General features: G+C 40.5%; 1 long non-coding RNA gene across 1 annotated transcript; it reads left to right on the top strand.

Moving 5' to 3' along the window:
• The first annotated feature begins 1,506 nt into the window (after window positions 1-1,506).
• Window positions 1,507-9,457, top strand: LOC129701838 (uncharacterized). The gene is made up of 3 exons (XR_008724275.1): window positions 1,507-3,660; window positions 4,414-4,495; window positions 7,850-9,457. It is a non-coding gene; the product is annotated as an uncharacterized LOC129701838 (long non-coding RNA).
• Window positions 9,458-14,418: the final 4,961 nt, after the last annotated feature.

Here is a 14,418-nt window from a genome sequence, read left to right as displayed (position 1 = left end):
GTGCTGGCAGTCGCCGAAAAAGTTGCGTAAGTGGGACAGGGTCATTAGGTAAAACATTCCAACGATTTCCTGACCTCTGGATCAATCTATTCCTCCTTATCATGATTCTGAATGATTGAGCTGTTATTTTGAGACTGTGACCTCTGGTTCTGAACACTCAAACCAGACATTACTGCATCTACTCATAACAATTTTATATGGCTCAACAAAATGTTCTTTCATCTCTAAATTCTACTGAATACACAATACACAATACACAATACAATTTATTTGTCACTTGAACCTCATAGAGGCTCAAATGAAATGTTGTTTCTACAGTCATACACACAAGAAAAGAAGACCCAAGACACAACACAATTTATACAGACATCCATCACAACGCATCTCCTCCTCGCTGTGATGGAAGGCAAAAAAGCTTATCTCTCCCCTGCACTCCCCATTCCCCTCCTGATGTCAGTCAAAGCCCCCGGCGGGCGATGGCAATTGTCCCGCGGCCATTAATGCCGCGCCGGGCGATGTCAGGTCCCGCTCCAGGTACTCCTCGACCCCATGACTCGGGCGGGAGGTCCCGCTCCAGGTACTCCTCGTTGCCGTTGAAGCCCACGAAAAGCGGTCCCCCAGCAGGGACCCACGGGCTCCCGATATCACCGTCCACCAGACCCGCGGCCGGAGCCTCCGAATCCCCGGGGGTCGGGCCACAGCAGCGCGCCACCACCGCTCCACCCGCTCCGAACTCGGCCAGCGCCGCGATGGTGAGCAGCTCCGCAGCTCCGCGACTGGAGCCCCAGGTCGCTCCTGCCGGAGGCCGCTCCATGTTGCAGCCCCAACGACAACGGAGACCCGACATGGAAAAGGTCGGGTTCTCCGTGCAGGGGAAAGATTTTAAAAGTATCCTCCCCACCCCCCGCCCCCCACACACACACATACCCCATAAATTTTTTTTTAAAAACTGCATTAAAACGGGACAAAAAATAACAAAAAGACAGACGGACTGCAGAGGCGCACCGCCCACAGGAACTATAGGTCTAGTTACGTGCTTCCTTACGTGCCATACCAGAAACCAATCTGGTGAACATTTATAGCAGTCCCTTTACTGCAAGTTTATCCTTCCCTAAACCCGGTGATCAAACCTATATACACTATTCAAGGTACAGTCTGTATAGGACTATGTAATTCCAGGAAGACATCCTCACTCTTGTACACCAATCCTCAACAGTAAATGCCTCCAGTACACCAGTTGTCTTTCTAATTGCCGATTGCATGTTTGCTTTCAATGTTTTATAAGTAAACCAAGATCACTTGGAACACCCAACATTAAAAAAAAACTTTGATTTACTATTTTCTGTTCTACAATGGATGGCATCGTATTTTTCCACATTATATTCATTTCCCAACTTTTTGCCCATTCACTTAGCCTGACACACTTCATAACTTACATTACCACCTAAATTTGTATTATCAGTAAACCAACATAATCTGCACTTGATCACATTATTTAATCATTGATACTGATTAAGAAAAGCTGGGCCATTGCAACATCATTCAAAAATACAAAATATATCCACTGAATTATACTCTTTTTTTTGCTAATCAACCAATATGCAATCTACACCAGTATATTCTCCCAATCACACATTCCAGTTTTGTTTAAGAACTTGCAAGATACTATTGAATACCTTCTGAAAGTCTAAATTTATCATAACTGTTGGTTCTACCTTATTTATTCTGTTAGTTATAATCTCACAAAAATCTAACAGGCTTTCCACACAACTTGTTATTCACATTTTCTTTTGTATTATTATTCACTGTGCTCTTTAACCACCGTCTTAATAGATTTTTAGCACTTTACCTATTACTAATGTCAAGATAACTAGTTTGCTGTGATTTTTCCTCCCCCCTTTCTTAACTAATGGTATTATATTTGCTACCATACAGTCTGTGATAATCCTTGTGCTGCTGCTTGCGTGCAATGCAGACTTCATTGTGCACTTCTGAAATCACTTCAATTCATTTGGATTTCATAGCTTGAGCAGCATCTATGTCAGTCTTCAGATTTATATCAGACATTTGAACAAAAGTTCATTTCTTTGTTGCATTGCATTCAATTCAACCATTTGACATGTTTCTGCATACGACCTTTGGCCATGACATTATTAATAGAATGGTCGTGAAATTGCATTATGGATCCTCAAAGCACATAAAAATTATGGAATCCCCTAAAGTAAAGGTGGATTTTGGCTAATTCAATCACTGACAATCTGCTATCCTGTTTAAATTGTGCATAATCTATATGTGGAAGTATATCTTTACATATCTTTTGATAGATTGTTTTGTAGACACTGCCATTTAGAGGGAGTTCCTGCCCTCAATAAAATGTGTTCTCTGGATTGATTCTGTTAGTTATTGTTGAAAGTAGAAACACAATAAAAAAAAGTCTAAAGCCAATACACTTGGGCATATTATTGAAATATGAATTATATTGTCAACGACCAATTTTACTGGGAATTATGTCAGCTTGCAAAGATATTCTTCATGTTTAGCTAGTTTCTTACATTAGAATTAATATGCACCACACTGGGTTGAAATTGAAAGCAGGTGGAACTTATTACCTCTCATTGTTACGGAGATTTAATGGTCCTCTGCGTTATACATTGCTGTGTCTCTTTACTGCCACGATGCAAGTAGCTTACAGCAGACATGTGTAAATTCAGCTAATTTCGAATCATGGGTTTGGTGGAGGCCATTCAGCCCGCTTGAACTAATTCCTTCAGTAAAAAATATATCATGGCTGATCTATATCTGAACTCCTGTTAGTCCTCTTGATTCCACTCTTCCGAATAACGTTGCCTCGTCAATCTCGTTCTGAAAAATCAAATTAACCTCAACATCTGTATTAATTGCAACACCTTTTCTCCTTTAAGTACTGATGGTCGCATTGTGTTAAGATCGTAACTGCATAAGTGTCACCTCAGGATGTGGGAGCAGCAGTGAGTATAATTACACATAAAATCCAACAATAAAACTGAGCATTTAAAGCATCGATTGAACACAGCGATGCCGATCTTCTGAGATCAACCAAGTAAACTGCAATGTATGTGTGTGTGTCAAATCTCCAATCCCCTGTGTATATCAGCTCACGTATTTCGGGAAAGGTGCCGTCTTGTTTTACACGTTTTCCTTCCCAGAAGTCAGAATGTTTGCATGCAGAATAACACAGAATCACATCAGTGTGGCAAGAGGGGTAAAATGCGGAGAAATTCGAGGTAAGGGGCTTCACGCACCCTGACGTGAAAAACCGCTCCAAATGTAACCATGAATGAATGGGTTCATTAAATAAAAAAATCAATACCGCCAACAGATTAGACCCATGCCCTTAAACTTAACTACGGCCAGTCCCGGCCTTATGAGACTGGTACAGGGAGACTATATAGGACGCCTGCTGAGATAGACAGCTTTATCATTTCCCAGGCACGCTGAATCGATTGCTAATATTAATCCAGAGCTGGGTATCCGTTCATCGTGTTGAAGCTCTCATTTCCCCATGATTTAGACGCTGTCATGTGATAGATGAACTTACTTGAAATATCACCGACATGTGCGGCGCCAGGACCAGGCGTGTACTGAGTAAAAGACGTCTCTAAATATCCATCGCTTAAAAAGGTTTCTCTACGTTTTAAGTTATATTTTGAATCCTCTGTCACTGTGAGGATTCGCAATGTATGTTTTGTAGCGATTGTCCTGCCTTTGCTCCTTTAACCCCGCATCACATCTGGCAAACATCAGCCCGTTGTTCGACAATGACTGATGGAACTACGGGTTGGGGAGTGAGCGGTGCAGCACAGTTGTAGGTTATGTAACTTGTTAAAAAAATAAATATGGATCATTAACACTCTTTGGAGTAATAGTTTTAAGCAGCTACATACAGAGAACTATGAGATGTTTTGTCCTTGGTAAATTCTTGCTTTAACATTTAATAATTCAAGGAACACTCTGTGTAACGTCAAATGGAGTCTGGTCGGTTGGTGACCAGCATTATTGAATTCCCCTTACTCTAAATAATTATTGGAAAAATAAAACTCCCAAGGGGAGACAACATAGACAAATGATTGGTCTGAAGAAGGGTCCCAACCTGAAACATTGTCTGTCCATTCCCTCCAGAGATGTTGTTTGACCCACCAAGTTCCTCCAGCGTTTTGTGAGTTACTGAAGATTTCAGCATCTGTGGTTTCATGTTTCTCCAGACAAACGAATGCTTTCTAGTGTGGGCCAATTATGAGAACTGCCACCCCTTCAGTTCCCTATCCCTTTTCTTGCTGGCATACAACCCTACAGTGTAGAAAAGCCCTTAGAGACTGGTACCGTACTCTGAATTCTTATTAAACGTGTGTGTGTCTATCACCTTTTTCCAATCAGAGTACATCAAGAGTCAAGAGTGTTTTATTATTATATGTCCCAAGACAGAACAATGAAATTCCTACTTGAAGCAGCACAACAGGTATGTAAACATAATATCCAGTAAATACCATAATAAACAACTGCACTTGGCACAGCTGTAGAGTTCTACTGCCTTACAGCACCAGAGACACAGGGTCGATCCTCACTATGGGTGCTGTCTAAGCAGAGTTTGACCTTCTATGACCATGTGGGCTTTCTCCGGGTGCCCCAGTTTTCTCCCCCATTCCAAAGATGTGCAGGTTTGTACATTAATTGGCTGCCGTAAATTGCCCCCAGTGTATAGGATGGGATAACATTTAACGAGTGTATGGGTGATTCCGTGGGCTGAAGGGTTTGTTTCCACACTCTATCTCTAAATTAAAACTAAACAAGATATTCAATAAATTGAAACAATATATGGTGCAAAAAAACCCCACTAAATCAAAGGTAAGGCCCGAAGTTCATAGTGCAATCAAGGCAGTTTCTAGTTTGGTTCAGTTGGAGTTCATAGTATTCAATAGCCTGATGGTTGTTGTGAATAAGCTGTTCCAAAACTTGGATGTTACAGTTTTAAGGCTCCTATATCTTCTTCTTGAGGGCAGGAGTGGCATGAGAGCATGGCTAGGGTGGTGTGGGTCCTTGATGATGCTGCCTGCCTTTTTGAGGCAGCGACTCTTGTAGAATCCTTCGCTGATGGGGCGGTCAATAACTGTGATGGACTGCGCAGTTTTCATCACTTTTTTGTCATCTGCCATCAGAAAACACAATGTACTTTTTGGAATCTCCTTCATTCTTGGGCGTTCGAGTCGCTGAAACATGCCGTGATTCAACCAGTCAATTTGGTCTCTACCATTCACCTGCAGATGTTTAAGACATACCAAATTTCCTCAATTTTCTAAATAGAGGCACAGCTCCAGCTGATCCTTCCTCTCCAAAGCAGGCTATTTTATGGAGAAAATCATTATTGGGAATTTCCCTTATCTTAAATTGTAGAAAAATGAAGGAAAACGATTGACTGAAAAAACATTTCTACTTACGCTGTGTTTGCTGATGGAACATTTACATTAGCAGCAGGGAGACATGCAGCTTGAAATGCTTCTGTTCTCTCTGAAGGGGAGTAGTTTGATGGTGACCAGGCAAGGTGAAGAAATAAAAGAAATCGTGATTGCTTCTCAGTTTGTCTTTTTCTTCCTTCCTGCCATGCTGTTACACCATGAAAGCCTGTTAATTGCTTTACAGACCTCAGCATCATCTGCACAGCATTAAATGGTGTTATTATTCCTGTGGGGCACTGATTTGCAGCAGCATGGTCTGGATGCATAATGGAATGGAGTGACTGATAAACAGAACTGGAAGCAAAACAATCTGGAATTTGGTGTGATTAAGAATCATGGGCAAGAAGTGTCAATGCCTTTGTTTAAATACTTCAAATGATGTGCATAATGGTGTTCATTAAAATGAAGGATTACACTCAAGAAAAAAAGAACACTTTATTACATTGTATAGGGAAAATCCACTTTGTGTGAAATATAAATGTCTATTAACATGCTTCTATTGAGTATTTAAGGTTATAAAATGAACAGGTTTATTGTTAATGGCCATTAACAATCTGATTTCTGTAAAGACAAATCAAACAACCATATAGAGTTCATCTTGAAGGTAATACTTACTTGTAATGGCCCTTTAAGCACATCATTTGAAGTCTTTAAACAAAGGCATTGACAAAGCTTGACAAAGCTAGTTGCACTAAATTTCAGTTAATTTTGCTTCCAGTTCCGTTTACCTGTCACTCCGCTACTTTATAAATCCAGACCATGCCTTGACCCATTGGAATAATAACATCATTTGATAGAAACATAGAAACATAGAAAATAGGTGCAGGAGTAGGCCATTCGGCCCTTCGAGCCTGCACCGCCATTCAATATGATCATGGCTGATCATCCAACTCAGTATCCCATACCTGCCTTCTCTTCATACCCCCTGATCCCTTTAGCCACAAGGGCCACATCTAACTCCCTCTTAAATATAGCCAATGAACTGACCTCAACTACCTTCTGTGGCAGAGAAATCCACAGATTCACCACTCTCTGTGTGAAAATTGTTTTTCTCATCTCGGTCCCAAAAGACTTCCCCCTTATCCTTAAACTGTGACCCCTTTGTTCTGGACTTCCCCAACATCGGGCACAATCTTCCTGCATCTAACCTGTCCAACCCCCTAAGATGTTGTGCAGAATTATATGATGTTGTGCAGAATTAAGCAGAATTTTATGGGCAAGATTTATAAATGATGATATTGACCATAACAGATTCACTGCAGAAAGATCCTAATACCTGTGATTTACTTGGGGATGAAACATTTCATTCCTGGACTTCACTCCTAAACTACCAATAATTTTGCACAGGCACTTCTCTACAGCTATTTTCAAGCAGACATTTATTTTAATCTCTTCATCTACACAAGGCAACAAATTTCAAAGAAAATATATTTAATTTACTGTGCAATCTTTCACTGCTTAGGAGAGATAGTGGATGGTCTTATCATCATAAGCTGATACAGCTTTTAGTTTCTGGCTAAAATGCATATTAAATTATAATTGTTAGCTATGATTCCAAGGTTTAAAGATGGCAGCAATTTTTGGAATTATGAAATTAATATAAAACATGTATTATATTGGAGGTAACTAACTGGCATGGCAAGAAGAGATATTTGAAAATTTCAAATGTAAGCCATTCATTAAAATCATAAAGAAGTTCCAGACATATTATTAAAATTCCTTTGCTTTTTTTGTATGTATATTTGTTGTTATTTATTTTCTATTTATAATCAGAGAATAGTGAGCAGGACAGTGGCGTAGCTGGTAGAACTATTGCCTAATAGCATCAGAGACATGGGTTTGATCCTGATTTTGGGTGCTGCCTGTGTGGAGTTTTCGTGTTTCCATGTGAACACGTGGGTTTCCTCCAGGTCCTCCAGTTTGCTCCCACATCACAAAGACGTGTGGATTTATAGGTTCATTGGCATCTGTAAAAATGATCCCTAATGCGTGGGGAGTGGATGAGGAATAACCAGTGTGAATGGGTGATCAATGGTTTGTGACTTGGTGGGCTACAGGTCTTATTTCTTTGCTCTATCACTAAATTAAAAAAAACGAATTGAAAAGAAATCATATGCAATTTGGAGGTACAGTTTTCTTATTTATGAAACAGTAATTAAATATAAGAAATGTGTGCACATGCAGTAATGTGTACCGCCTTTAACAGAATAAATTGCCCCAACACAACACAGGAGCACCATCAGAAAACTAAAATTTTATACCAAGGCACAGAAGGAGATATTAGGACATTTTATGTAATCAAAACGCTTTAAGCAGCATCTTAAAGAAGTTAATAAGACGAGCATTTTTTTTTTCCGAAGAAATTCCAGAAATCCAACATTTTGGCTGTTGAAGACATGGCTACCAGTGGTGAACCAATTAGAAGCACCATGTGCAATCGGCCAAACTTGGAGAATTGTTGGTACTTATGAGGTTTGTAGGACAGGGAAAGATTAAATCCTAACTCAACATTAATATCTTTCTTCTGTTTTCCCAATGCTACTGCATTTAATTGCAGTATTATGTGATTGAAAATTGTTACTTATAATACTTATTCAATAAGTGTTATGTGATTGAAAATTGATATTTTTGGAGTGAAGCACCTTAAGAATATTTACATGTTGTGTCACATAATTCTACGAATTTGGCTGGACACTTTGAGGATGTCACTTTGGTGGCCCTGATGTGATTTCTGGCATTATTCCCCTACAGCAACCTCCATGGAACATTGTAACTAATAAAATCCACACCACCCTGCTCTTTGTAAGAATCATTGGGTCGGATAGCAGAAAGAGGAAGACACAAACTGCTGGAGTAACTCAATGGGACAGGCAGCATCTCTGGAGAGAAGGAATATGTGATTTTTTGGGTTGAGACCCTTCTTCCGACAGAGATTCTCGACCCAAAATGTCACCCTTTCATTCTCTCCAGAGACGCTGCCTACTCCAGCATTTTGTGTCTATCTTCGGTTTAAACCAGCATTTGCCATTTTTTCCTAAACAGAAAGAGGTAAATGGTACATCATGTCCATGCTGTCTATTGCGCTAATCTCATTTCCCACTTTAAATTTGTACTTCTCAATACATCTGGTACAACTGAAATTTGTAACAGTGGCCAAGGACTGAAATTAATACAATGTCCATTCAGCACAACCTGTGGGGTGCATTCAAATCATTAGGAATATATTGTCATATTTACACTGCATTCCCAGTTCCATTGCTGATGGTTGTATCCACTTTCCGTCATAGGTTTGTGCGCACGGCAGCAGTCTCTCCTGTACATGAAAGCCGCACTTCAGTGGCTTGAGCTTGTAATCCAAAATGGTACATCAACACATTAATGATGAAGCATTGCAACATTTTTAATATGAGACAGTAAAGCAAAGCCCTTTCTGGCCTCTTTGTAATACATAAAATAAAACTAACATTGTTTGAAAAAGGCCAGGAAGTCCTCCCTCGTACCCTAATTAACATATATATCCTGTCCACCCAGGTTAGTTTATTGTCATGTATAAATGTACGGTGAGGTACAGATACAATGAACATCTTGCTTGTAGCAGCATTGCGGGCACATAGACTCAGAATACATACAAAGCATAAATTAGACATAAATGGAACATTAATTTAGTTTTAGTCTTATTGATACAACATGGAAAAAGGCTCTTCGACTCACCGCGCCCATGCAGACCACCTATCACCCGTTTACACTAGCCATGTTATCCCACTTTTCCATCCACTCTCTACACACTTGGGGCAATATACAGTGGCCAATTAACCTACTAACCCGTTTATTTTTGGGATGTGGGAGGAAATGGAGCACCCGGAGGAATCCCACACGGTCACAGGGGGAATGTCCAAACTTCACACAAAGACCACCCCAGGGCGGGATAAAATCCAGGTCCCTGACGCTGTGAAGCAGCAGCTCTACCATTGTGCCCCATCGAAAATAAATTATACGAAGTGAAAAAAAAAGATCATGACATCAATGCAAAACATTGCAATGCAAAACAATTAGAAAACAATTTGATGTTTCAGACTAAGGTGGGGATATTGATTTCTCTGAGTTCAAGTAATGCTTGCATCCCCTCCTTCTCTCCATTCCTCCCCCAACTGAGTAATTGTACCAGTTTCACTGTCATCCTGTTGAATTTCATTGTCTGTACAACTCCTTATTACCTAGCCCACAGCCAACAGTGGACCATTGTGGGCTCCACCTTTCCTTGAACATCATTACTTTTTGCATATCTCTCATTCACTTGTTCTATAACTCTCTATATCACTGTCTATAATCTCTTGTTTCCCTTTCCCCTGATTCTTAACCCGAAACGTCACCTATTTATTTTCTCCAGAGATGCTGCCTGATGCGCTGAGTTACTCCGGATTTTTATGTCTATCTTCCACACAAGTGTCTGACATGCTGAGTTACTCCAGTATTGTGTGTTAATCAAGGTTTCAGCGTCTGTAGTTCAATGAGTCTTCATCTTCTCTCTGATTCCCATAGCCTATTAATTATCTCTCTATTCTCTAAAGGCGCTTGAAATGCATCTTTTGAAACATTCCTTTAACTATCATCATATAATTTGGCCTCTTTCTCCATTACCTATTCTCATTAGGATGTGTATTGTTTTGTCAATGCAAAGCACTTTCCGCAAGATAAAGGTAGTATATCAGTCTAAAGCGAGTGGTGTGACATTCTCATCTGGTAACAAAAGGCACAAAAGATGGCTAACGATTTTGCCTTGACAACCAATACCTGTTTTCATAAATGTTCATTTGGAAAGAGGTTTTTACTGGGAAATGAAATGATGACATTGAACTTACATAACTATTTAGTTTATTAATTATGAGTTCAATGAGTTAAAATAATATTGCCATTTTGCTTTGTGAAGAGGCTGGTGCCAAAAGATAAAGGACACAATAAATTAAGAGCTGTCATACCACCACAATTCAAACTTCTGAATCTGACATAAGTGAAAGAGCATACTATAGTGTTACATGTGGCAAGCCCTGCATTTAAGCCTGCAGTCACAATACACAATCTAGACCATCTGTAACAAGCTGTAGTGATGCTGAAGATATAATTTGAAACTGAAGTACTAACCAAATCAGTGGGGCAGGTCTCCACTATGTTGTACACACCAACCAGATTGCTAACAGAGATTCACCTTAGCTGGGGTAAAAGGGTTACATAACTCAGTCGTAAGGCTCACAATGTTATTCATTGCAAGGAGACAGCAAGGACTAACAAAATTGGGAGAATTCAATGTTCAATTTTGTTAGTCCTTGCTGTCTCCTCCCCTTCCTCAGACCTCCTGCTGTCTCCTCCCATCCCCCAGCCTTCGGGCTCCTCCTCCTTTTTCCTTTCTTCTCCTTGACCCCCCACCCCCGATCAGTCTGAAGAGGGTTTCGGCACGAAACGTTGCCTTTTTCCTTCGCTCCATAGATGCCGCTGAGTTTCTCCAGATTTTTTGTGGACAGAATATAGTGTTGCACTTGCAGAAAAAAAGTCCAGGGTCCACAGTGATATTGGTTGAGGCTCAGACTACAAACTAGCTTCTGGAAGGATTGTTCAATAGTCTGATAACTACTGGCAAGAAGCTGTTCCTAAATATGGTTATAGGTGCTATCAATCTTTGTATCTACTGCATGACGGATAGAGGGGGTAAGAGGGATTGACCAGGGTGTAAAAGGTAAGACCACGAGACAGAGGAGCAGAATTTGGCCATTTTGCCCATTGAGCCTACTCTCCCATTCAAATATGGCTGATCTATTTTTCATTCTCAAACCCATTCTTCTTCCGTCTCACCATAACTTTTGACGCCCTTCCTAATCACGAACCTATCAATCTCCGCTTTAAAAATGCCCAATGCCTTAGCCTCCACAGCCATCTGTGTTAATGAATCCCCTAATTTGGGGAAGGACATTCTTGCTATTGAGGGAGTGCAGCGTAGGTTTACAAGGTTAATTCCCGGAATGGCAGGACTGCCATATGTTGAGAGAATGGAACGGCTGGGCTGGTATACTCTGGAATTTCGAAGGATGAGAGGGTATCTTATTGAAACATATAAGATTATTAATGGTTTGGACACGCTGGAGGCAGGAAACATGTTCCTGATGTTGAGGGAGTCCAGAACCAGGGGTCACAGTTTAAGAATAAGGGGAAGCTATTTAGAGTGGAGATGAGGAAACACTTTTTCTCACAGAGAGTTGTGTGTCTGTGGAATTCTCTGCCTCAGAGGGCGGTGGAGGCCGGTTCTCTGGATACTTTCAAGAGAGAGCTAGATAGGGCTCTTAAAGATAGCAGTCAGAGGATATGGGGCGAAGGCAGGAATGGGGTAGTGATTGGGAATGATCAGCCATGATAACATTAAATGGTGATGATGGCTCGAAGGGCCAAATGGCCTACTCCTGCACCTATTGTCTATTGTCTATTTGAATTGTAGATAAAGTTGATGGTGGGAAAGCTTGTCTGTGTGATGGAAGAGCTCCATCTACAACTCTGAAGTTTGTTGGGGTCATGGGCAGAGCTGTTGCCCGACCAAGCTGTGACGATCCCAGGAAGTTAGTGATCCCCACTAGCCTCTGATAGTATAAATGCCGATAGTGTAATTGCTGAACCGATCAGATTCGGGTAACGGTGTCAAATTACACAATGCTACATAACTCAATGTTCTGCGTAGGATGGAACTGCAGATGTCGGTTTAAACTGAGGATGGACACAACAAGCTGGAGAAACTCAGCAGGGCAGACAGCATCTCTAGAGAAAAGGAATAGGTGACGTATCGGGTCGAGACTGAAAAAGGGTCTTGACTCGAAATGTCACCCATTCCTTCTCTCCAGAGATGCTGCCTGTCCTGCTGAGTTACTCTAGATTTTTGTATCTAACTCAATGTTCTTTATACTGTGTTTGTGCTTTACATTTACAAATACTATACAAACACTTGAATGTTATCCCCTCAACACAACATTTTCTCTTTAACATTTAAATAGGCAGGTCTCTTTAACTGCTTTTGATTTTAAATACTAATCTCATATGTAATCAATGCAAGCTTTTAACTCCTCTCTCATATTAATTGCACTATTATCATAATCGTTGTATGTGTAAATCCACAAATTGTCTGATTTAGTAAACTAATCCATTTGTCATCATGGACATATCATTCTGATTAAAGTTTAATCGTTATCACACCAAATTGTTTTGTTTGGGAATATTTCTGAGCTTATCAGCTTCCTAAAAAAAGTTAATGAATGGGATTCTAATGTTTGGGAACCTTTTAAGCTTTGGGGGTATATCCTCGCTTGGCAGGACCATGATTTTTACATCAGTATGGATTTCTAAACTTGTGGAGAGTTGGACCATAGGTACTCAGTGATTGGTGGGTGATTGGTGATATCAGACAAAGAGGAAAAAAAGGCAGATGGAATTAGTTGATGGGAGGGTGAAGGTGGAGGCATCTGCTGGAAAGTGATGATCACAGGAGTTCTTCCTGAAGAAGGGTCTTGACTGGAACGTCACCTATCCATGTTCTCCAGCAATAATGGCTGACCTGCTGAGTTATGCCAGCACTTTGTGCCTTTTCCCAAAATGTCGGCAATTCTTTTTCCCCCCTAGATGCTGTTTCCCCCCTAGATGCTGTTTGACCAGTTGTATTCCCCCAGCAATTTTTTTCTTGCTCCAGATGCTAGCATCTGCAGTCTGTGTCATAAGTTCATAAGTACTTGGAGCAAAGTAAGGGCATTCGGCACATCAAGTATTCTCTGCCACTCAATCACGGCTGTTCTATCTTTGCCTCTTAACCCTATTCTCCTGCCTTTGCCCTATAACCCCTGACACCCTTATTAATCAATAATCTGTCATTCTCTACCTTTAAAATATCCATTGTCTTTGGCATTGCAATCCACTATATGACTTTGAAACAGGAATTAAATGTTATCTTGCCATGCTTCATTGAGAATAATCCAGGTTTTTCCATTTTCCATCATCAATATATTACTAGTTAACCTATGCTGTACACACATTTTTTTCATATCCTGTGCTCTAACAGTGATTCTAAACTACAGAGCACACTGTGTTCTAATCAATGCTCCATATAATTTTACAATTATCTCTTTACTATTTTACGACGTATTTCCAGAAAGTTGGCCACAGTAACTTCTTCACAGTCCAAGCAAACAAATGATTGGAAAACATACTGTACTTGTTTAAAAATGATTATTTTGCAGATGAAAATGAAATGCAATCTTTGCCTATGCAATGCACATTTCAAGGCTTGTAAACTTTATGCAAGTCCATAAGGGGGAGTAAAATAGTCATCTAAAATAGGTGGGGAAGGCTGATTAAGTATAGAAATCTGACTTCCTCTACAACTTGGACATGCATGAATGAAACTTTCATTCTACTCACCTTTGCCAGATGATGACCAAGATAATTGGCTTAGTGTTGACGCCATACTGGTGAGGTACAATGGTGCACCTTGTTCGAACCTAACCAAGCCAGAGAGCAGGCAAATCTTGGGGCTGACTGATCTACTCCATTGGACTCGATTTAATGCCCACTGATACAATGTTTGCGTCCTGGAATTGATGGTTAGTTGTAGCAACCGAAGGCAGGACTTCAGCTTGCTCTCAGGACTCCTGAGCTTCCATCTAGTTAAGAGAGTAAAAGCCGTCTGCTGGGTTTTCAACAAAAGAACAAAAGTTTTCATTGTCAACAAATTGGGAACAGCGTGTGGCAGAACTTATTTCCACACTAATTTCAGAATCCTGAAGGAGTTAGTGAGGTGCTGTTTCAAAACATCGGCCCCTGACTCTCAGTCTGAAGAAGGGTCTCGACCCGTAAAGTGACTTATTCCTTCTCACCAGAGATGCAGCCTGATTTGGCTATCTCCAGC

Source organism: Leucoraja erinacea, chromosome 1, assembly GCF_028641065.1.
Source record: "Leucoraja erinacea ecotype New England chromosome 1, Leri_hhj_1, whole genome shotgun sequence".
Taxonomy (NCBI): Eukaryota; Metazoa; Chordata; class Chondrichthyes; order Rajiformes; family Rajidae; genus Leucoraja; species Leucoraja erinaceus.
The sequence above is the reverse complement of the archived record's forward strand: the minus strand, read 5'-3'. Positions and strand labels throughout refer to the sequence as shown.